General features: G+C 40.7%; 1 protein-coding gene across 48 annotated transcripts in view; it reads left to right on the top strand.

Moving 5' to 3' along the window:
• Positions 1-18,922, top strand: part of Baz2b (bromodomain adjacent to zinc finger domain, 2B) — a 242,178-nt gene that overhangs the window by 74,327 nt on the left and 148,929 nt on the right. For 25 of the 48 annotated variants that reach the window (XM_087652888.1, XM_087652885.1, XM_087652877.1 and 22 more), the window contains 1 exon segment: positions 2,979-3,020. The exons of the other annotated variants lie outside the window; for them this stretch is intronic. The gene's annotated coding sequence lies outside the window, so the exon portion shown is untranslated. 48 annotated transcript variants of the gene reach the window in all.

The following is an 18,922-nucleotide window of genomic DNA, read 5'->3' as shown; positions in this document are numbered from 1 at the left end:
TAACTTGAATACATTTCCTAGTTTTGATGTGATTTTAAGCAGTTATCTGTTGCTTATAAAACCCACTTGAAGTTTTATGAGAAGTTTTATGTTTGTCTGGTTTTATTCTCTGGAGTCATTTCAGTTCTGCAGTTTTCCCCCTCATGCAAGTCCCTGCTAAGTCATGTGTAAAAAATGCCATGACTGAACTTAATTTTTGATGCTTTCTGAAAAGCTTAGGGTTTTAGTAAAGCATGTATTTTAGCATAGTCTTGTAACTTTTTAAAAAATAAAAAATGGAGCATTTACTTTTATTTTTTATCCAGTTATGAATAGTCTTTCAATCTATTTACACAACTTTTATTACCTCTTCAGAATTGCAGAGTTTTATAGAAAGTGTATTTATTCCAGAACTAACTCTCTTGCTATCTATTGTATTGATTAGAGGGAGAGTGTAGTGTTTCCATGATCCGGAGACAGGTATCTGTGTCCCTAACACCGGAGGATAGAGAGGAATAACTAACACCTGCTTGCTCTATTCATCACCTGAAAGTCCTTTCAAGTAGTAGTCACTTTTCCCCCTCTATTTGAGAGGCACAGTGTTCCTGAAGGCTCCTTTGGGTCCAGATGATACTGTAATGGTCTTCATCCGTGTGGCCTCTTGTGGCCTGCTTTGCTGGTATGAGGTAGTTTAGAGGGAAGTGTTTTCAGGCTCCGCTTCCCTGACACTGCCCTATCATTTGAAGCTCCTCAGTACACTCTCCCTTCAAAATGGCTTCTCACTTATCTTTGCAGTCTGTTTCATGTTTGCTTTGAGTCAGTGAGCCTGTGATACCCCTTCTTTGTGTCTCATGAGTCTTATAAGAATCCCTCAAATTTTGCTGGATATTCTGTTTTTTCTCCATTTACCTTAGTGAACCCATCTGCACTCTTAATTTGAACTAAATTTTATATAATTTATTTTCAAATCTTGGATTATTTTCTTTAAAAATTTTAAATAAACTTTATTGTATATAAAAATAAAACTTAGAAGGAAATAAAAATATCACACACCAAAATTAACCAGACTCAAAGTCTAGACAAGTTAATGAGCTTAAAGTATTGAAATGGAAGCTATGAAGTTTCCCCTTGAGTTTTACACATTCACTGTCATACATTATTTTAACTTTTACCTGCTTGAGGGAACAGCTCCACTTGAATGAATGGTAGTAACACGAATCTTTCTGGTTTTCAAAACAAAGTCCCCATGCTCTCCCACTACCTGTTTATTTCATTCTGTAACTTAGAACTTTATGGTCTTTGCTGCCTTGTTAATTGAACATGAATTCCTCTCATCTGCACGGGGAGAGGGCTCAGTGGATGATGCTTCTGCTGTGTAAACATGAAGACTGTTTACTGAAGACTGTGTAAAACTGAAGGCTGTTGTAGTCACCCATAATCTCAGAGCACCTACAGTGTGATGTGTGATTCGAGGTGGAGATAGGAGGACCCCTGTCCATAGTAGCAAACGAGGAGGAGGGAATCCTGCCTCACACAAGGTGGGGAGCAAGGGCCTGACACTCCATGTGATACCTGAGGTCTCCCGATCTATACCGTCACTGTAGATGTGTGAGCACACACACACACACACACACACACATACAGAGACACACAGACACATACACACAGACACAGACACACACACACACACACACACTCATACAAGTATAGATTTTTAACAAAAAAAAAATCTATCTTGGGTTTTCAATTCCTTGTGTACGTTTTAAACCTTAGGTCTCCAGACTCACTACCCTGCTGCAGTTCCCTACCTTGGTAGGCTTATTGTTTGTATTTGCTTGCTAGAATGAAAGCGTTTCGGATGCTTCCTGCAGTGACTTTGAAAAGTGTTCATCAGGCTGCTCTGGCTCATTCTGTTAAGGAGGCAGTAGCAATCCCAAGTGTTTTCCTTTACCTCTGTAGCTCTGTAGATGAAGGCGCCATCCTAGATGTAGGAAGGCCGCCCCACAACTCCTTGCTCTCTCACTTAGCAGCTGACAACCGAGTGTCCGCCCGCCGGGTTCCATCTACAGGAGCGGTGCTCATGGGATCCTTCCTCGGGAACTTAGTGCTAACTGTGTGGTGGGCTGGCTATCAAGGTGGCATTTGTTTTGTATTTTGTTGTTTTGTTTTATGTAATGTTCACAACTGTTTTGCCTGCATGTATGTCGGTGTACCACATGTATGCCTGGTGCCCACAAAGGCCATGACAGCTCCCTTCTGCACCAGGACAATTCTCATGTCCTGGTGCAAGCTTCTCCTGAGTGTGTAATGAAGATTATTCACCTTCTGTTTTTTTTGGGAAAGGATTATTATGAGGATTTGTTAAAGCAACACGTGAAAGCTATTAACCTTAAAACACTGACAGTGTGTTGTTTTTTTTTAATACTAAAGCATTTAAGAGATGTCTTAGATAAAGCCTTGTTAATGAAGAAGTTTCTAGAAGGTCAGATTTCTGGGGGATAAACTGCAAGTCATTAATAGCTTAGGAAGTGGCTTAATGTACAGTTTCCCCTGGGTTCACGGCTTACACTGGATCTGTCCTGGTGATACTTTTAATCTTTGATAAGGATTAGTGTGTAGCAATTTCTCCTGTTTTCAGTAAATGACAGTTTGACTGTGGGTTGGGCTACTAATCATAGAGGAAGTGTTTAGAATCAGTCCCTCTTTGTGATATATTTAAGACACAGCCATTTTTTTCTTGATGAATATTGAAAACAAACAAGGCCTGTAAACTGCATGTCCTATAGGTGATTGTGTAGTAAATGGTGTTGCCGACTGTGAGCAAAGCCCACCCTGCCCACTGTAAGCGTCAGGTGCTTTGTTCCCGCCTGTGTCTCGCCAGCTGTGTGTTTCCTTCACTTTAAGTTAGTTCTCATAGAATAAAGACAAGTTCTAAGGAAATGGCTTCTGAAATAACTCGTGTGATTCAGCTGATTGCCAACTCTGTGTTTCTGTTGCAGGTTTCCCAACAGTGATGTCACAAGATTGACCACACTGACACAGTAAGACCCGTGACAGTTGAGCTTCTAAGTCCATTGTTTCTCTGAGGATAAGGACGGAGTTAGGAGATATTTATCAGTAAACTGCCATAGTCTCTGCACAAGCCCCTCGAATGTTTACATTCTGTGACTCATGTCCTATCTCTAGGCATTTCAATACTTGTCAAATGCCTTAAAGGACTTTAGAATAGTATAAGATCAAAATTTAACTTATAACTAAAATTATTACATGCATAGTTCACTGTGAATCATACTGTCATCTTTTTCACACACACACACACACACACAAAACATAAAACAAAACCAAAACAAAAAAAAAAAACTGGAACAACAAAAAAGTATCTTTATGAGTGACAAAGGAGTGAGTAAGTGTTGAGTAAATTACTTGTTGTTGGACCTCCTTTTGGTGCACTCCCTTAACTCAGCATAGAAGCAGTGGTGAGCAGAGGGATTAAGACAAAGCCATGTGCAGGTGATCTTAGTAGTTACGTTCAGAATTTCTCTTGGAAATTGTTTTAGGTTTGCTGCTTTGTGCTGACTAGAGAAGTTTTATTTTTCCCTGAAGGCTTTCTGATTGTTTTGTCCCACAGTTGGTTAAGGAAGCATTACTACTTTCTCTTAAATACTCCCTTTCCTCTTTTCCCTCCCTCCCTCCCCCTTCCCTTTCCTTCTTGAATCATCTTCACTTTTGTTGTGGTATGATGAAATCCTGGCCTCACACATATCAGGCAAGTGCTGGATCACCAGGCTGTGTCTAAAGGGTTTTTTGTTTTGTTTTGTTTGTAATCAGAATTTTATTGACCTAATTGAATATTTTACAACAACATACTAAAGTGTTTCTATGGGAGCTTTCTATGCAGCATGTCCTGCTTTGTAATCAAGTTAAAATTATTAAGTAGCTAATTGCAGTTGTTCTAAATCCAAGAATTTCAGGAAGAGGCGATGCTCATGTTGTCAGATACTAAGCAAAAATAAGACCTATTTCTTTGAGCTTAAGTGGCTGCTGTTACAAACTTTACTTTGTGACAATGGCCAGGCTGTGAGTCTCTTCACACCCTCCAGTCAGAAGATTGAACTGCAGTACTGACTTTGGGGACCACTAAGCCTGGATCAAGTAAGGTGATGATTTATTCAAGACTTAGGAGCCAAGGATCCAGTCAGCAATCCATGAAGTATCAGGAGATGAATAGGAGTAAAGCTGTGGACTTTACATTGCAAAGTTAAGGCTACAGGCAATATTTCTATGTTCTATAGCATAAAAATATTTTAGCAATTTTTAGAGGAAATTACACTTGCTATTCTTTTCCTCTATACTACAAACCCACACAGGTAATAGAACTGTTTCACTGGTGTTTGTTTGTTTGTTTGTTCATTTGTTTTGGTGGGGAACATTGTCAATTCCATCAAAACTTGTGCGTGATTCTAAGTTCAGTCTTGTTAAAAGTATTTCCCTACTAGAACTCATTTAGTGACTTCCTGTTCTTATTAGTTCCTATTCATATTCTAATTGGATATCCTCATTGGCTCCTGAATACATCATAAGATTCATGGATAATAACTTAATCTTGTATCCCATATAAATTACATATAGTACATCACACATATTTTATACCATTCTTATATCATTATTTTTACATAGAATAAAAAGTACTTTGGTGCAAGCAGAACTCCTCCTAAAGCTCTGTATATTCAGTCGTCGCTCTGAGGTCTTTGCTAATCATCCTAATTGAAAGTGATTCTCTCTTCCTAACAGTTTGGTAACACTTAATTTTTATTAGTTCTGTTTAACTGATCATTGACTCTTATATTTTGGCTTGATTTGAATACATCAACCTTTCTACTGTACTCAGCAAGCGTTTGTTGGTAGTCCTAAACATATTGGTAGCTAAATTACTCAGTAGCTTTAGTTTCTCCTGTATTAAAATTGAATGAGGATTTTAGCACGTGTAATTAATTAAACAGGCTACATAGGCAGGAGAATAGTTTTAGATTGATGTTGCGTACAAGTAATGAAGTCACTGTGTGCTACTTTGCAACTTTATGCCTTGGTACAGTCAACTATGAAGTGATGCATTGTGTCTATTTGAAAGAATTATACTAATATTTAAATAGAATGTCTTACTTTTCTTGCTTGTTACTTGTATTAAATGTGGCTTGCTCCTTTATAGACTACTCAGAGGCATGAAATCAACTATAAAGACCTCCTAAACATCAAAATGTATGATATTCACAGTCTATTGTAGCCCTTGCATGTTTGTTTCCATAGGTTTCCACCTTCTATGTATATTTGTGTATTTCCCTGTATATGTATGTCTACATGTGTGTTGAGGTGCATGTGTAGAAGCCAGAAGGCAACCTTGGTATTATCCCTCAGGAGCCATTCACAGTGGTTTTTTTGAGACAGGGTGGGTCACCAAGGCCTGAGGGTCTTATATTAGGTTAGGCTGGCTAGACAGTGAGTCCCAGGGGTCTGTCTGCCTTGTTTCCATCTCCTCAGCACTGGAATTACAAGTGTGGCTACCATACCCACCTTTTTACATGGGTTCTGGGGATCAAACTCAGGTCCTCATACTTGAACAGCAAGCCCTTTACAAGCCAGTCTGATCTCTTAGTCTCCATATGAGTCTATAACATACATAAGTTTATCAGAGTCACGTACATCTCAGCCTTCCTGATACGTTAATTTCTAGCAAGGAGGCATTCAATTAGAGCTACTGATGTGATATCCTTTTATTTGGAGAGGCAATCATACTTGACTAGAATATTAACCTTTAGGTCAGAATGAAGTTGAGAACAGTTCTGCCTGGACCTTGGAATATTAATAGAGTTGAAGGGGTAGAAATATGTACAGAATTTAGGAGCATGGACGTGGGTCAGAAATGGCTGTATTTCCCCCCTATGGTTTATGTAATAGTTGTAGTCTGTGCTAATTACTTTAAGATTTAGGTTTTCTTCCCAAAGAATTCTACTTAGATCTCAGGAGTGTAAGAAGAAATAATGTTCCCAAAGCACTTAGCACAGAGGACAGCACATACTAACTTCTTTTGACTCTCATATACATTATCTGCAGTTACTCGCCTAAGATATCAATTATCTGGTTTTGTTTTGTTCTGATATAATTCGTATTATTGTTTTATGATTACCGCATAACTTGATTAAAAAGTCTCTGCATAGCATCTATACAAAGTATAATAGAATATTTCCATTAAACAGTTGTAGGTATATGTTGGGGGGAGCATGCCACCGTGGGCATATGTTGGGTAGAGGACAGCATGTAGGAGTCAGTTCTCTCCTTCTACCACGTGGGTCCCAGGGGTGGCACTCTGGTCATCATGCTGGGTGGTAACACCTTAGCTGTTGAGCTATCTCACTGCCTTAGAATAATTCTTTCTTCTCAAATAACCACAACTTTTTTTCTCTAAGAGAATATATACATTTTTATTTACATCCTGTTTTGTGTGCATTGACTGTCATTACAATGGCTATTGCTATAGTGTTACTTTATTTTTAAATCATCTTACTTATTTAGTATATACTTAATAATTTGTTATAAACAAACTTTAAATAACGTAAGTAGAGGGGCCAGAAAAGTGTCCCAGAGGTTAAGAGCACTGGCTGCTCTTGCAGAGGACCACGGTTCAATCCTCAGCACCCACAGGACAGCTCATAACTGTCCATAACGCCAGTGCCAGGGCATCCAACACCCTCACAAAGACATACATGCAGGCAAAACACCAATGCACATTAAAAAAATGAAGATAAACAAATAATTTGCTGGACAGTGGTGGCACATGCTTTTAATCCTAACACTTGGGAGGTAGAGGCAGGCAGATCTCTTGAGTTTGAGGTCAAGCTGGCCCATAGGAGAGTTCCAGAGCAGCTGAGTGTAGACAGAGAAATTCTATTTCAAACAACAACAAAAAACAATAGCAGTCTGTCATATTCCTATTAAAATTCTATTTTTCTTGGTAATTTTTTATAATGTTACTTCAATTATGTAGTATGTAGAATAGAAATTATCAACTTTGTAATTGATATTTAGAATAATATAGCCGTACAGTGTCTCCCTGATTAAAAATGTCAGTATTAGGTTATAAACTATAATGTTAGTTGGGCGTCTGTCCCCAGATTAAACAAAAACCTGATCAGATTTGGCAGTAGCATGTACATGTTGTCTGCTGCTCTCCCTCCTCTAAGTTATGTCCCTAGTATATCACTACCTGGACAGAGACATTCTGGTGTCCTTGCAGCTAGGGTAATGAGTAAACAGTGGTGGTGTATATGAGCAGTGTGTAGTATTTCTGTTGTTTGAGACACGAGGAATCTATATAACTTCAGTGGCCTGGAACTCACTGTGGAAGGCCTGGACTCAGATGCACAGCTGTCCTGTTGTCTTCTGAGAGCTGGGATGATAGACACGATGCACCCAGCTGAGCAGAAGGAAGGTATCCTCACAGTGGGGCTCTGTTGCTTGCTCCTTTCTTGTTGAAATGTAGCTGTGGTAATTGGACCTTGGATGGAGGCCGTGTGCTGAGAAAGGGGAAACAAAGGAAGTCTCCAGAATGTCCTGATGCACCTGGCTCGCTCTGGCTTTTCACATCTACACTTCTTTTCATGTGGCAGAGTTAGATTTCCGTGTTGCATAAACTCCTGGTTTTGTGTTACCGTGAGTGGCTTAAGCTACCTTTGGCAACACTGAGAGAGCTTCAGTTTTTAGAAAGAAAACCTATACCATTGGGAAAAGTTGTAGGGTTTTTTTTTGTTGTTGTTGTTTATTTGTTTTTCCCTTGTTACTTACTTGAGCTCGGCTGTTATTTTTGGTAGTTTGAGTTTTAGGAGATTAGAGAAACCATAATGAGTCACTGTCTTTAAAGACAAACCAAGCCATCCCTCCTTGGAGATTTAGTCCAATAGTCCCAGCTACCCAGGAGGCCGAGGTTCGGAGGTTTGAAGTTCAAGACCGACCATAGCTACACAGTATGTTAATAGCTAGCCTGGGCTTTTTGTGATCTTTCTCAAAATGAAAGAGTAGAAAGGGTTATAGATGTGGTAGAATACTTGGTAAGCATGGGTGAGGTCCTTGGTTCTATGTGTGGTAAGACAGGTTGAGATTTACAGGTACAGGTATTTTATTTCAGTACTGTTGAAATATAAAGTTGGTGTTAGTGAGTGCAATTAAAATGTCAGCTCTTTTATGAACATGAAGTAGTTAGGTATCTACTGATAGGTTCTTTTAATTTTGATAATTTCAGTATTCCTTACTGTTTTTCTGTTAAATGATTTTAAGTAAGTATACCAATGTGGGCATCAAGGTTCATTTTATTTGTGTCTTTAACACTTTGGATGACATAGTATTACATTGTACAGATGGATAGGCTGAGATGTTCCTAGTGAATTCCAGTGGTCTGTAAAGATTCTTGTTAGATCATTATCTCTAATCAACCATTTCCATAGCAGCTTTGTTATCTGATCTGATCACTATTTCCCCTTATAATACTGAATCTACAGTAAGTAGAGTTTAGTAAGTCTGCAGGAATTTCTAGTTTCTGTGTAAGTCCAACATGCTAAAAAGGTCAATAATATAACATAAAGTTAAATATAATATAATCTATAGCATACAGTAGAGCTACAAAATATCTTAGACATTTTGAATCAGAATATTTTGAAAAAGATCTTCAAAATTACTGTATAGTAACAATCTAAAGAAAGTACTTAATATAAACCCATTTCCATTGCTGTTCTTAAATGTGTATTTGAATAAGAGAAACTTTCCATCCAGCCACCTTACATCTTATAAAGTTCTACACTGTTACATCTGTTTAGGGTTGGCAGGCAAGGCAAACACATGTGTTTTTGCAATGAGCAGTTGCATGTGTGATGACGCTGCTTCACAGACTTGCTATACCCTTGACTTATTTTAAACTGGAACTTTCTTAAGTAGTCTAGGCTCCCCTCAAACCCATGGTCCTCTTGCCACAGCTTCTCAAAAGTTAGGATTACAGGTGTGTACCACCATATCTGTCATTGGCTTTTGAACATGTGAAGGTGGACAAAGTTAAAACATCAGTTGGTTTAAGGATACCTTCTTACTTGTCTGTCTGCTTGAAATGGGACAAAATTTAAAAGATCCAGGAGTAGTCACAGACGTGTTAGATGATAAAAGAAAGACTTGTTTCTCACAGTGATAGTGCAGAGAAAGAAACCCAACCACATACATGCTTCTCAGTCAAGGCTTCTTGGAGTTTAATTTGGTTGGAGTATTATTCTCTTCTCACATTTTGTAAGAGCCCAAGGTGCACATGTACTACAAGGTGTGCCTGTACAGATATGTTAGTCAAGGAGCAGGTGAAATGCAAGGGCAGTTGGTCAAGTCAGTGTCACATGCTGAGTTACGGGATTTCGCTATTGCCGTTTGTTATTTTCATATATATATGAAATATATACGTATATAATATCTGTAGTAAGAAAGCATTTCTATAAAAATGGAAAGAAGCTTTTTATTGCACAGCAACCATCTAAGTTAGCATGGTACAGATGTTGTAAAAAGTCTAACACGAACATTGCTGTTATCTCTTCCAAAACACCACATCCACAGGCGTATTTCCATGGTACTGTGAGGCAGAATGGTTAAACAAAATATCTCATGATTGCAGTGCTGTTCCCTGGCTTTTCTATGCTCAAGACCCCTGGACTATTGATAATAGAATTCATGATTTTTCTCTCTTCATCACTTTTATTGTAAAACATTCCTATGTTTGTTTTTTTTTTTTCTAATAGCATCACACTATCTGTATCAGCTTTGTGAAAAGAAAAAATTGGAAGACATACATCTGGCATTAAGTTTAATGCTATGGTTTATTTCAAATTTTGCTTTCTTCATAGACTATCGTCAGAGTTAGAGCTGAGCTCTCATGTTTCTACTATTTGTCGTTCCTGTTAGAGCAGTGCTCTTCTGTATGGGGATTTTCAGGCCTAGATGCACTTACTCTTTTCTCTTAGGTTTGAGGTGAGCCCAGACTATTTAGAGAAGAGAATAATATATGTGTACTTTTTCCCTTACTAGCATCTGTGTGTACACACACCTACATCCACACACACACATATATGTACAAATATACACATATGTATACCGCACATGTATAAGATAGGTTTATACATATGTATATATTTGTATATGTATACGCATAGATACTAGTGAGAAAGATACTCTAAAATTTTTCATTATTAATATAAAAGTTAATATACATATATTCCTAGATCATCAAAGATACCATTCTAGAAACAGTATCTGCCAGATGTTTTCAGGGGTGTGACTATATTTATATTGATCTAATAAAACTCTACTCCCAAAATACACTTGATATGAAAGAGATTTACTTGTACCATTAGAGACTTGATAGTATAGTAAGCCAAATCAAAGTATAGTATTTTGTAGCAAGAAATGGTGGGATTAGTTAAATCATTCAGTCATACCACAGTATACATATAACAAATTCAAATGCAATTAGAAAGTGTGATGGTTAATGTTTTCAACCTGATAGAAACTAGGCTTATCTAGGAGCTGGACCTCTGATCATGCCTGAGAGAGATTGTCTTCTTCTGCTAATTGAAGACCCATTTTAATTGCTGGTGGGACCTGGGTTGGCATAAATGAAAAAAATTGAACTATGCAGTTACATCCAGTAACTAACTGCTGTCTTCTGATCATGGACGTAAGGACTATAACCTGAAACTGTTTGCTAAACAGAACCTTTCTCCTTTAAAAGTATTTTATCATTGCTACGATAAGAAAAGAACTAGAGCAGAATGTGTTACTGAGAAGGAGGGCTGCTGCTGATGAACAGGACTTCGTAGCTTTTAGGACTCGGGACTGTTTTGTGGGAAGAATGTCAGATTTCAGAATGTTGTGCTAGAAAAACCAATGGTTGCTGGAATCATAGCATAAAGGACCAGCTTTTTGTTTGTTTGAGACATTGTCTTTCTATATAGCCCTGGCTGTTCTGGAACTTGCTTATGTAGACCAGGCTAGCCTTGTACTTACAGAGATCCACGCTCTTCTGTCTCTCAAGTGCTAGCTTGATGAGTCATTCTGTGGTAGCTTAGAAGATTGGAATGGTGAGGAAGATGAAGATAGCTGTGACCTGCCTGCATCGTGAGGTTTCAGAGGGGAACAAGTAGTCTATCAGGAACTGAGCCATGGACCCTTTCTTTTGTGATAAGTTGGCCACGGATCCAGCTTTATTTACTAAGATACTGCCAACCTAACTGAAGTCGAATCATGAGATGATGGATAATTTGGTAGAGAAAATTTCAGGAGAGGAGAGCCAAGCTGGTGATGAGAAGTGAGCTGTGATTGTTGAGGGGATCTACACCACTGTAGATAAGCCTGCTGTGATCCGCCTGGGTAATAAAGGTGTCATGAAAGCAAAGCCCCACATATGCAAGGCTCCATTTTGTGCACATCCAAATCCAAATGTAAATGAAGCCAGCCTAAGCTAAGGAGGTTCCCTGCTCCTTGAAAGCAACTGCATAGAAATGTGTTTCCCTAGGATCAGCAGACAAAGTTGAGGTCAGCAGCCAAAGTTGAGGTCAGCAGTAGTCCAAGAGGTTGGTAGGCAACCTATATCTTGAGCTGAAGGGAGTTGGCAACATTGTCCAGGTGGGACTGGTTTTGAAAGCACAGCAAATGCAAGGTTGAGGGATCATGGAAAACAGCTGCAGCTAGGCACTATGTGTTCGGGTTAGAATTCCTACAGAGTCTCTGAACCTACTTCATGAAGCTGTGAGTGTGAAGCTTCGGTTGCCATGGAGACAAAGTCATCAATGATGCTCAGCCCATGTACTGCTCACCAGGGAGAGTTGTGGGTATAGTGTGGAGCCAGCCTAGAAGAGAATCAATTGTATGTCGCAGTGAAGAGCTAGAAGAGTGGGACTATCATAACCACTTGGAGCTTGAACATGACCTAATGAGTCCCAGATGCCAGACATGGAACTGCAGGATTGGCTGTTTGACCTGACCCATTGGATTTTGGTCTTGCTTTAATGTAATTGTCCCATGTTGTGCCTGGATCTTCCATTTGGAAATGGGAATTTTTACTTTGTCCTGATACATATTGAAAGTTTTAACTTGTTTGTTTTTGTTTGTTTGCTTGGTAAATTGGCTTCTGGGTTTTGGTTTTTTGCGACAGGGCTTCAGACAACTCTGGCTGGCCTGGGATTAGCTCTGTAGACCAGGCTGTGGTCAGACTCACAGATCCACCTGCCTCTGCCTCCCAGGTGCTGGGGTCAGGGTCATGCATCACAACCGCCCAGCTTACTTGTGTTTTTATTTCATAGCAGCTCACTGTTAAAAGGCTTTGGCCTTTTCAAGTGTTCATAATGTAAAAGACAATGGGGACTTTTAAAGGTGGATGGATGTACTTCATGTATAATAAGATATAAGCCTGTATGGACATTAGGCCACAGAATGTTTGGTTTTAAACCTGATGTGTTAGGATGTCAAACTGATGAGGGGTGGAATTGTGATGGCTACCACTTACTCTCTAAAATCACATAGGAGATGCATGGAATACCAGGCCTGTGAGATACTGCCTTGACCTACCTATCTTCCTTCCCTCTCTTCCTTCCTTATTAATTACTTCATTTGTTTACATTTCAAATATCCCACTTCCATATCCCCCCTCCACGAAGCCCCCACCTTATCTCTCTCCACTTTGCTCCCCCACCCACCCACTCCCGCTTCACCCCTCTGCCACCCCCCTTCTCTGGGGTATCAAGCCTCCACAGGACCAAGCACCTCCTCTCCCACTGATGCCAGATCAGGCAGTCCTCTGATATATATGTAGCAGGAGCCAGGGGCAGACTCATGTATACTCTTTGGCTGGTGGTTTATTCTCTCGGAGCTCTGACGGGTCCAGTTAGTTGATATTGTTCTTCTTCCTGTGGGATTGCAGTCCCCTACAGCTCCTTCAGTCCTTCCCCTAACTTCTCCTTTGGAGGTCCTGGGCTCACTCCTGTGGTTGGCTCTGAGTATCTGAGTATCTGCATCTGACCTAGTCAGGTGCTGGCAGAGCCTTTCAGGGAACAGCCATACCAGGCTCCTGTCTGCAAGCACTTCTTGGCATCAGCAATAGTTTTGGGGTTTGGTGTTGACAGATGGGATGGGTCCCTAGGTGGGGTGTTCTCTGGATGGCCTTTCCTTCAGTTTTTGGTTCATTTTTGTCCCTGTGTTTCCTTTAGACAGGAACAATTCTGGGCTAAAATTTTTGAGAAGGATAGGTATTGCGGTAAATAATTAAAAGGCTTTCTTTTATCCCTGGTTAGTGTTAGCACCGTAAGATCACATGGCATCTGCGGGATATTTTCATCTCAGCAATGCATCTCACCTGCTAAGCTCCATCCCGTCTCACACTGCCGACGGTTACTCTCTGAGCCTGGCAGCAATCTCTCTACCCATCTAGTTCCCAGGGCTGTTTTGCACCACGCCAGACATGCACATCCCAATTCCATGGTGGGCCTGGTGTATCCTGCCACCATACACTCTTTTGAACTCAACTAAGTCGCCGCATGAAAGAACACACCACACAATAACCTCTGATCTAATTGATAAAATATAATTTGCTCATCTAGACAGCACAAAATCCTGTACACTCCCATCCCTTAAAAATAGTCATAACAACCCCTATCTATGTGCAGAGAAGAATCTTAACACCTGCCGCCATGTTCTCCCAGCTCCTTCCTCGCTCCGCCCCTTCTCTCCTATTGTCCCTCCCTTCCAAAACCTCTGGTCCCACCTCCCTTCCTTTTCATTCAGTGACAGGCCTCGTTTTATCTTGTCTGCCTTCACCTGCATAATGATATCAACCTACACTTCACCCTTTTTGTCTAATTAAAAAAAACTTTCCTCTCAAATATAAGCTGAGCACTTATCATTACATATTATCATTCTGTAATTTAAAAGTGTAAGATATACCTAACACCCACTCCAACATTTTATCAGTTAAAATAGATTCAGTTATCTATTCCAGCTTAAGAAAGGCTTAAAATCCATGTTATATCCTGGCTAGCTTGTATACTATTTGATAACTATCTAAATATGTATTCTCAAAGTTAAACAGCCTGGGTAGGCTATGAAACTATCAGTCTTTAACCCCATCAGCAATCTGAGAATGGCCAATATACCTGTAAATATAGAAGTCTAACACGGCTTCTAGAGACAGGTTTCTACTTGCACAGTGCCCTGTTAGCAACACGTGAGAGCAAGTCTTCAGCATTCTGGCCTAGGATCATTGACAGACTTTTGAAACACAGAATTTTGAAGGGTTGATCTTTCTGACTCAGCAGATATTATCAGTTGACTATTCTGTCTGCCTTCACCTGCATAATGCCATCAATCTACAGGTAGGTAGGCCCATACCTCAACTGGGGGCCATGTCTATCTACTGGAAGTGGTCTCTTCACATTCTTTCTCCCTACTGTTGGGCATTTCGGCTAATGTCATCCCCATCAGGTTCTGAGAACCTCTCACATCCCTGACATCTGGGACATTCTAGTCCCCCCCCAACCCCCCACTGCTACATATTTCTTTTCATTCTCCTGGCCTTCTGAACTTCTCTCCTGATCCTTCCCTCCCCCCTTTTTCCTCCTCCTCCCCTTTCCCACCCAGGTGCCTCCCTCCTCCTTCCTCCCACGATTATTTTGTCCCACCTTCTAAGTGGGTTTGAAGCATCTACACTTTGGCCTTCCTACTTGTCATGCTGCTTATGGTCTTTGAGTTGTATCGTGGGTATTCTGAGCTTCTGGGCTAATATCCACTTATCAGTAAGTATATACCATGTGTGTCCTTTTGGATCTGGGCTACCTCACTACTCAGGATATTTTCTAGTTCCATCCATTTGCCTGCAAAATTCGTGAAGGTTTTGTTTTTAATAGCTGAGTAATATTCCATTGTGTAGATGCACCACATCGTCTGTATCCATTCCTCTGTTGAGGGACATCTGGGTTGTTTCTGGCCTCTGGCTATTATAAATAAGGCTGCTATGAACATAGTAGAGCACGTGTCTTTGTGATATAGTGGAGCATCTTTTGGGTATATACCCAGGAGTGGTATAGCTTGGTTTTCAAGTAGAACTATTTCTAATTATCTGAGGAACTGCCAGACTGATTTCCAGAATGGTTGTTCTAGCTTGCAATCCCACCAGCAATGGAGGAGTGTTCCTCCTTCTCTACATCCTCACTAAGGATGTTGAACATTTCTTTAGGTGCTTCTTGGCCATTTGAGATTCCACAATTGAAAAGTCTTTGTTTAGCTCTGTACCCCATTTTAAAATAAGGTTATTTGGTTTCTTGAAGTCTAACTTCTTGCGTTGACCTTTCTTTATCAGTGAAGGAATTGTGTGTGGGACCTGGGCTGAGTAAGTGGTTAAAGCAAGCTGACTATTCATGTGCTTACATTCATTGCTCTTGCCTTGAGCAGTGTCCTTGCTGGATGTTCCTCCTTTTAAAGGAAGATTTCCTTCTATCCATGGTTATCTGTCTGCATTGCATCAGTGTAAGAATCTCCCTGAGCTGGCACAGACCATTCATTGTAAGTTTTTTCTTTCTTCAAAAGTGGATTGTGCACAACTGACGTTTTATAACATCATTGTAAAACTCTTAAGATGTCTTCTATGATGAGCTGTGTGTTCAACTATTTTCTGTATTAAATTGTAGGCCCTTTCTAACCTAGCGAAGGCACAGAGTATATTTTATTCATTCTCACAGCTCCAGTAGACTGTGTAATAGTATCTTGTACCTAGTAATAACCCAGCTAATATTTGTGCAGTAAAGTGCCCTGTGCTAAGTGTGATGTAGAGAGATTTTATAGGCCTCTTGCTTTCTTAGTGTGTTGATAATCTGTCGCATTAAATGTATAGAAGAGAGAAAGATGGGGGAGGGGAGGAAGAAAGGAAGGAATGTCTGCATTCCGGAGGAGATGGAACTCTGGGCTTTGCATATGCCAGGAGAATAAAGAGTTAAACATCTCCTAGGATTTTGATCACTTGCAAGTATACTGCTGCTTTCATTTAAGCTAAAATTAATACAAAGATTTTTGTTCCAGACCACTCTAATAAAGAAAATATTGCAGTAAAGCAAGTAACCCCAGTTGTTTATTATGTGGTCTCTTAGCCGTACTTTAGCACTATCTGTACCAAAAATGTTTATGTTTCATTTAAAAGTATTTGATTCCTTTTAAAAAATGCGATTACCTAAGCGTCAGGGTATTCTTATCTTTCTGCTGCTGGAGGGCCCTCTCCTGACAAGAGCTACAGGATGCTGACTGGCTGAGGTGGTAGTCTGTGGTGCCTTCTTCAACTAAGATAATGACTCTTGAAACATGAGATTTCTCTGTAGCATCTGGCGATGTTTGATAGCATTTTACCCATAGTAGAACTTTGACAATTACAGTTGTCTCAGCCATGCACTGCCTTACCTATAAGTTTATGTCATATATCCCGAATCTTCCTTGACATTTTAGCACTGTCGGTAGCAGCTTTCCCCAGAGGGGATTCAATCTCACTGTTATTAGCTCATTCATAACAAACAGTTTTTCATCATGTTCCGTGGCTGTACTGTAGCATTGAATCACGCTCCCCATGTTCTACTGAAACTCGGTTGCCACTGTCACCAGACACCCGTGTTTGCTTCTGAAATCTCAAACCGCAAAGCCACCCCTGAGGGCTGCAATCATATCTCTCAAACTCTTGGAATCGCTGATGTTTTGAATTATTCCCACAAATGATGGATGTTCTTAGTGATATATAAAATGGAGGCTCCTTCAAAGTATTTTTCCTTTTTTGAGACAGTGTTTTTGCTAAATAGCCCAGGATGAGTCCAAACGTGTGATCTTCAGTTCTCACCCTCCTGAGTGCTGTGGTCGTGCGGTGGTCGGCGAGTGCCACCATGCCCTGCTCCTTCACAGGCTTTCAGTTCTCTTTGCCAAAAGTTCATTATCTGACTAGAGAGATGGCTCCACAGTTAAGAACACGACTGCTCTTCCAGAGGACCTGGGTTTTATTCCCACCACCAGGGTCTTCTACTGAACCTGGAGATCACATCTTAGCTGGGTTTTTAAAGGAATCATTTCCTGTGAAGAGCGGTCTCAGCAGCCTTACTCATCGCACCATTTAAACAGGTGCGTCGTCCTCCAGGCCTTTTCTCCTACTCATATAGCAACGGTAAGAGTAGACGTGGGTGGTTCTTAGGGCTCCAGGGTTGTCAGACTGGTAGGTTAGCAATGGCTGCAGCTTGCTAGATTAGCAGTGAGAGAATTACCCTGAACTCTTCGGCCATAAAGTTAGGTATGGGACCTTTCTTCTGATGTCATAAAAGTAGTGAGGGGAACTTCTAAAGGAAGGCTGTTTTGTGGGCAGCTGCTGTTCTGGTTAGATTTTTGTTGACTTGACACAAACAGAAGTTAATCTGGGAAGAGGAAAATTCAGTCAAGGAAGTACCTCCCTCCAATTGGCTTGTAGGCAAGTCTGGGAGTATTTTCTTGATCAATGGTTGATGTGGGAGGGCCCAGCACAGTAGGAAGACTGCTCCTGGACAGTTTGGTCCTGGGCTGCATCAGAAACCGTTTGAGCAAGCCTTGGAAAGCAGTGCTCCTTCCTGGCCTCTGGTCCGGTTCCTACACTTAAGTTCCTGCCCTGACTCCATGACAGACTGAGAGCTATGAGCTAAAATACACTCTTTCTCGTCAGTTTGCTTTGGGCTCTGGACTTTATCACAGCAGTAGGAAGCAAGTGAGGCCAAGTTACACTTGGTGCTGTGAATGGCACCTTCTTCAGTTGTCTTAGTTGCTCAGGAAGTTTGCTGTGCTTTCCACACTGTGTTTGATGCTTCACTCCCCACTGTTGTACTGTGGAGACAGGGTCTTTCTTAAGCCTCATAATTCCTCCTCTGTGGCTTCCAACGTCTTGTGCAAGGCCCACACACTCCAGCTGCTCTCAGCCCTCATGACAGTGGCACCGGTTTGGTAGGTTTGTCTGAGGGCGTGTGGATGAGCCGCTTGCTCTGTGCCAGTAGAAAGCCTGTAGTCACTGGAGTGCCTTCTCACTCTCCTTCAGGAACTTTGCTCTGCACTCATCACTTGGCCATTCAACACAGAAGCTTACCTTTCTGCCAGGCTCAGTTTTCAATATGCCTTCCCCACTAAGATTAATCACTTAAAGATGAGAGAGTGTTTGATTCTTCCTTTCACTTATAAAAGTAGGATTAATTGACCTACTTTAATATTGCTGTGTGTCTGAAATTAGGAATGCCCCATACAGCCAGAGAGCCAGTGCTGCAGCATTTAGGACTCTTCTCACACCCACCACTCAAGAGTGCATAATCTGAAGGTTCATTGCTGTGAAGAGACACCATGACCATGGCAGCTCTCATTAAAGCATTGCATTGGGGCTGGCTTACCGTTCAGAGGTTTAGTCCAATATCATCATGGTGGGAAGCATGGCAGCATCCAGTCAGGCATGATGCTGAAAAAGGTGCTGAGATTTCTACATCCAGAACTACAAGCAACAGAAAGAGTGAGAAACGTGGGCCTGGCTTGAGCCTCTGAGACCTCAATACCTGCCCCCAGTGACACACTTCCTCCTACAAAGCCACACCTACTCCAACAAGGCTATTCCTTCTAATAGTGTCATTTCCATGGGGCTTATGGGGACCATTTCATTCAAACCAACATGGCATCCTAATATGAAGCAGTTTATACTGCCTCAGGCATTATGAGTATAACCGGAAACACCACTGTTCACAGATGACCACAATGAATATAGTAATAATGGTAACATTAGACATGTGAAACTTAATAAAAATCTGATACAAACATCAAGTAAACATACGCCAATTAAAAACTAATTGGTGTA

Source organism: Rattus norvegicus, chromosome 3 (assembly GCF_021556685.1).
Source record: "Rattus norvegicus strain SHRSP/BbbUtx chromosome 3, alternate assembly SHRSP_T2T, whole genome shotgun sequence".
Classification (NCBI taxonomy): Eukaryota; Metazoa; Chordata; class Mammalia; order Rodentia; family Muridae; genus Rattus; species Rattus norvegicus.
This window is presented reverse-complemented; position numbering and strand designations above follow the sequence as displayed.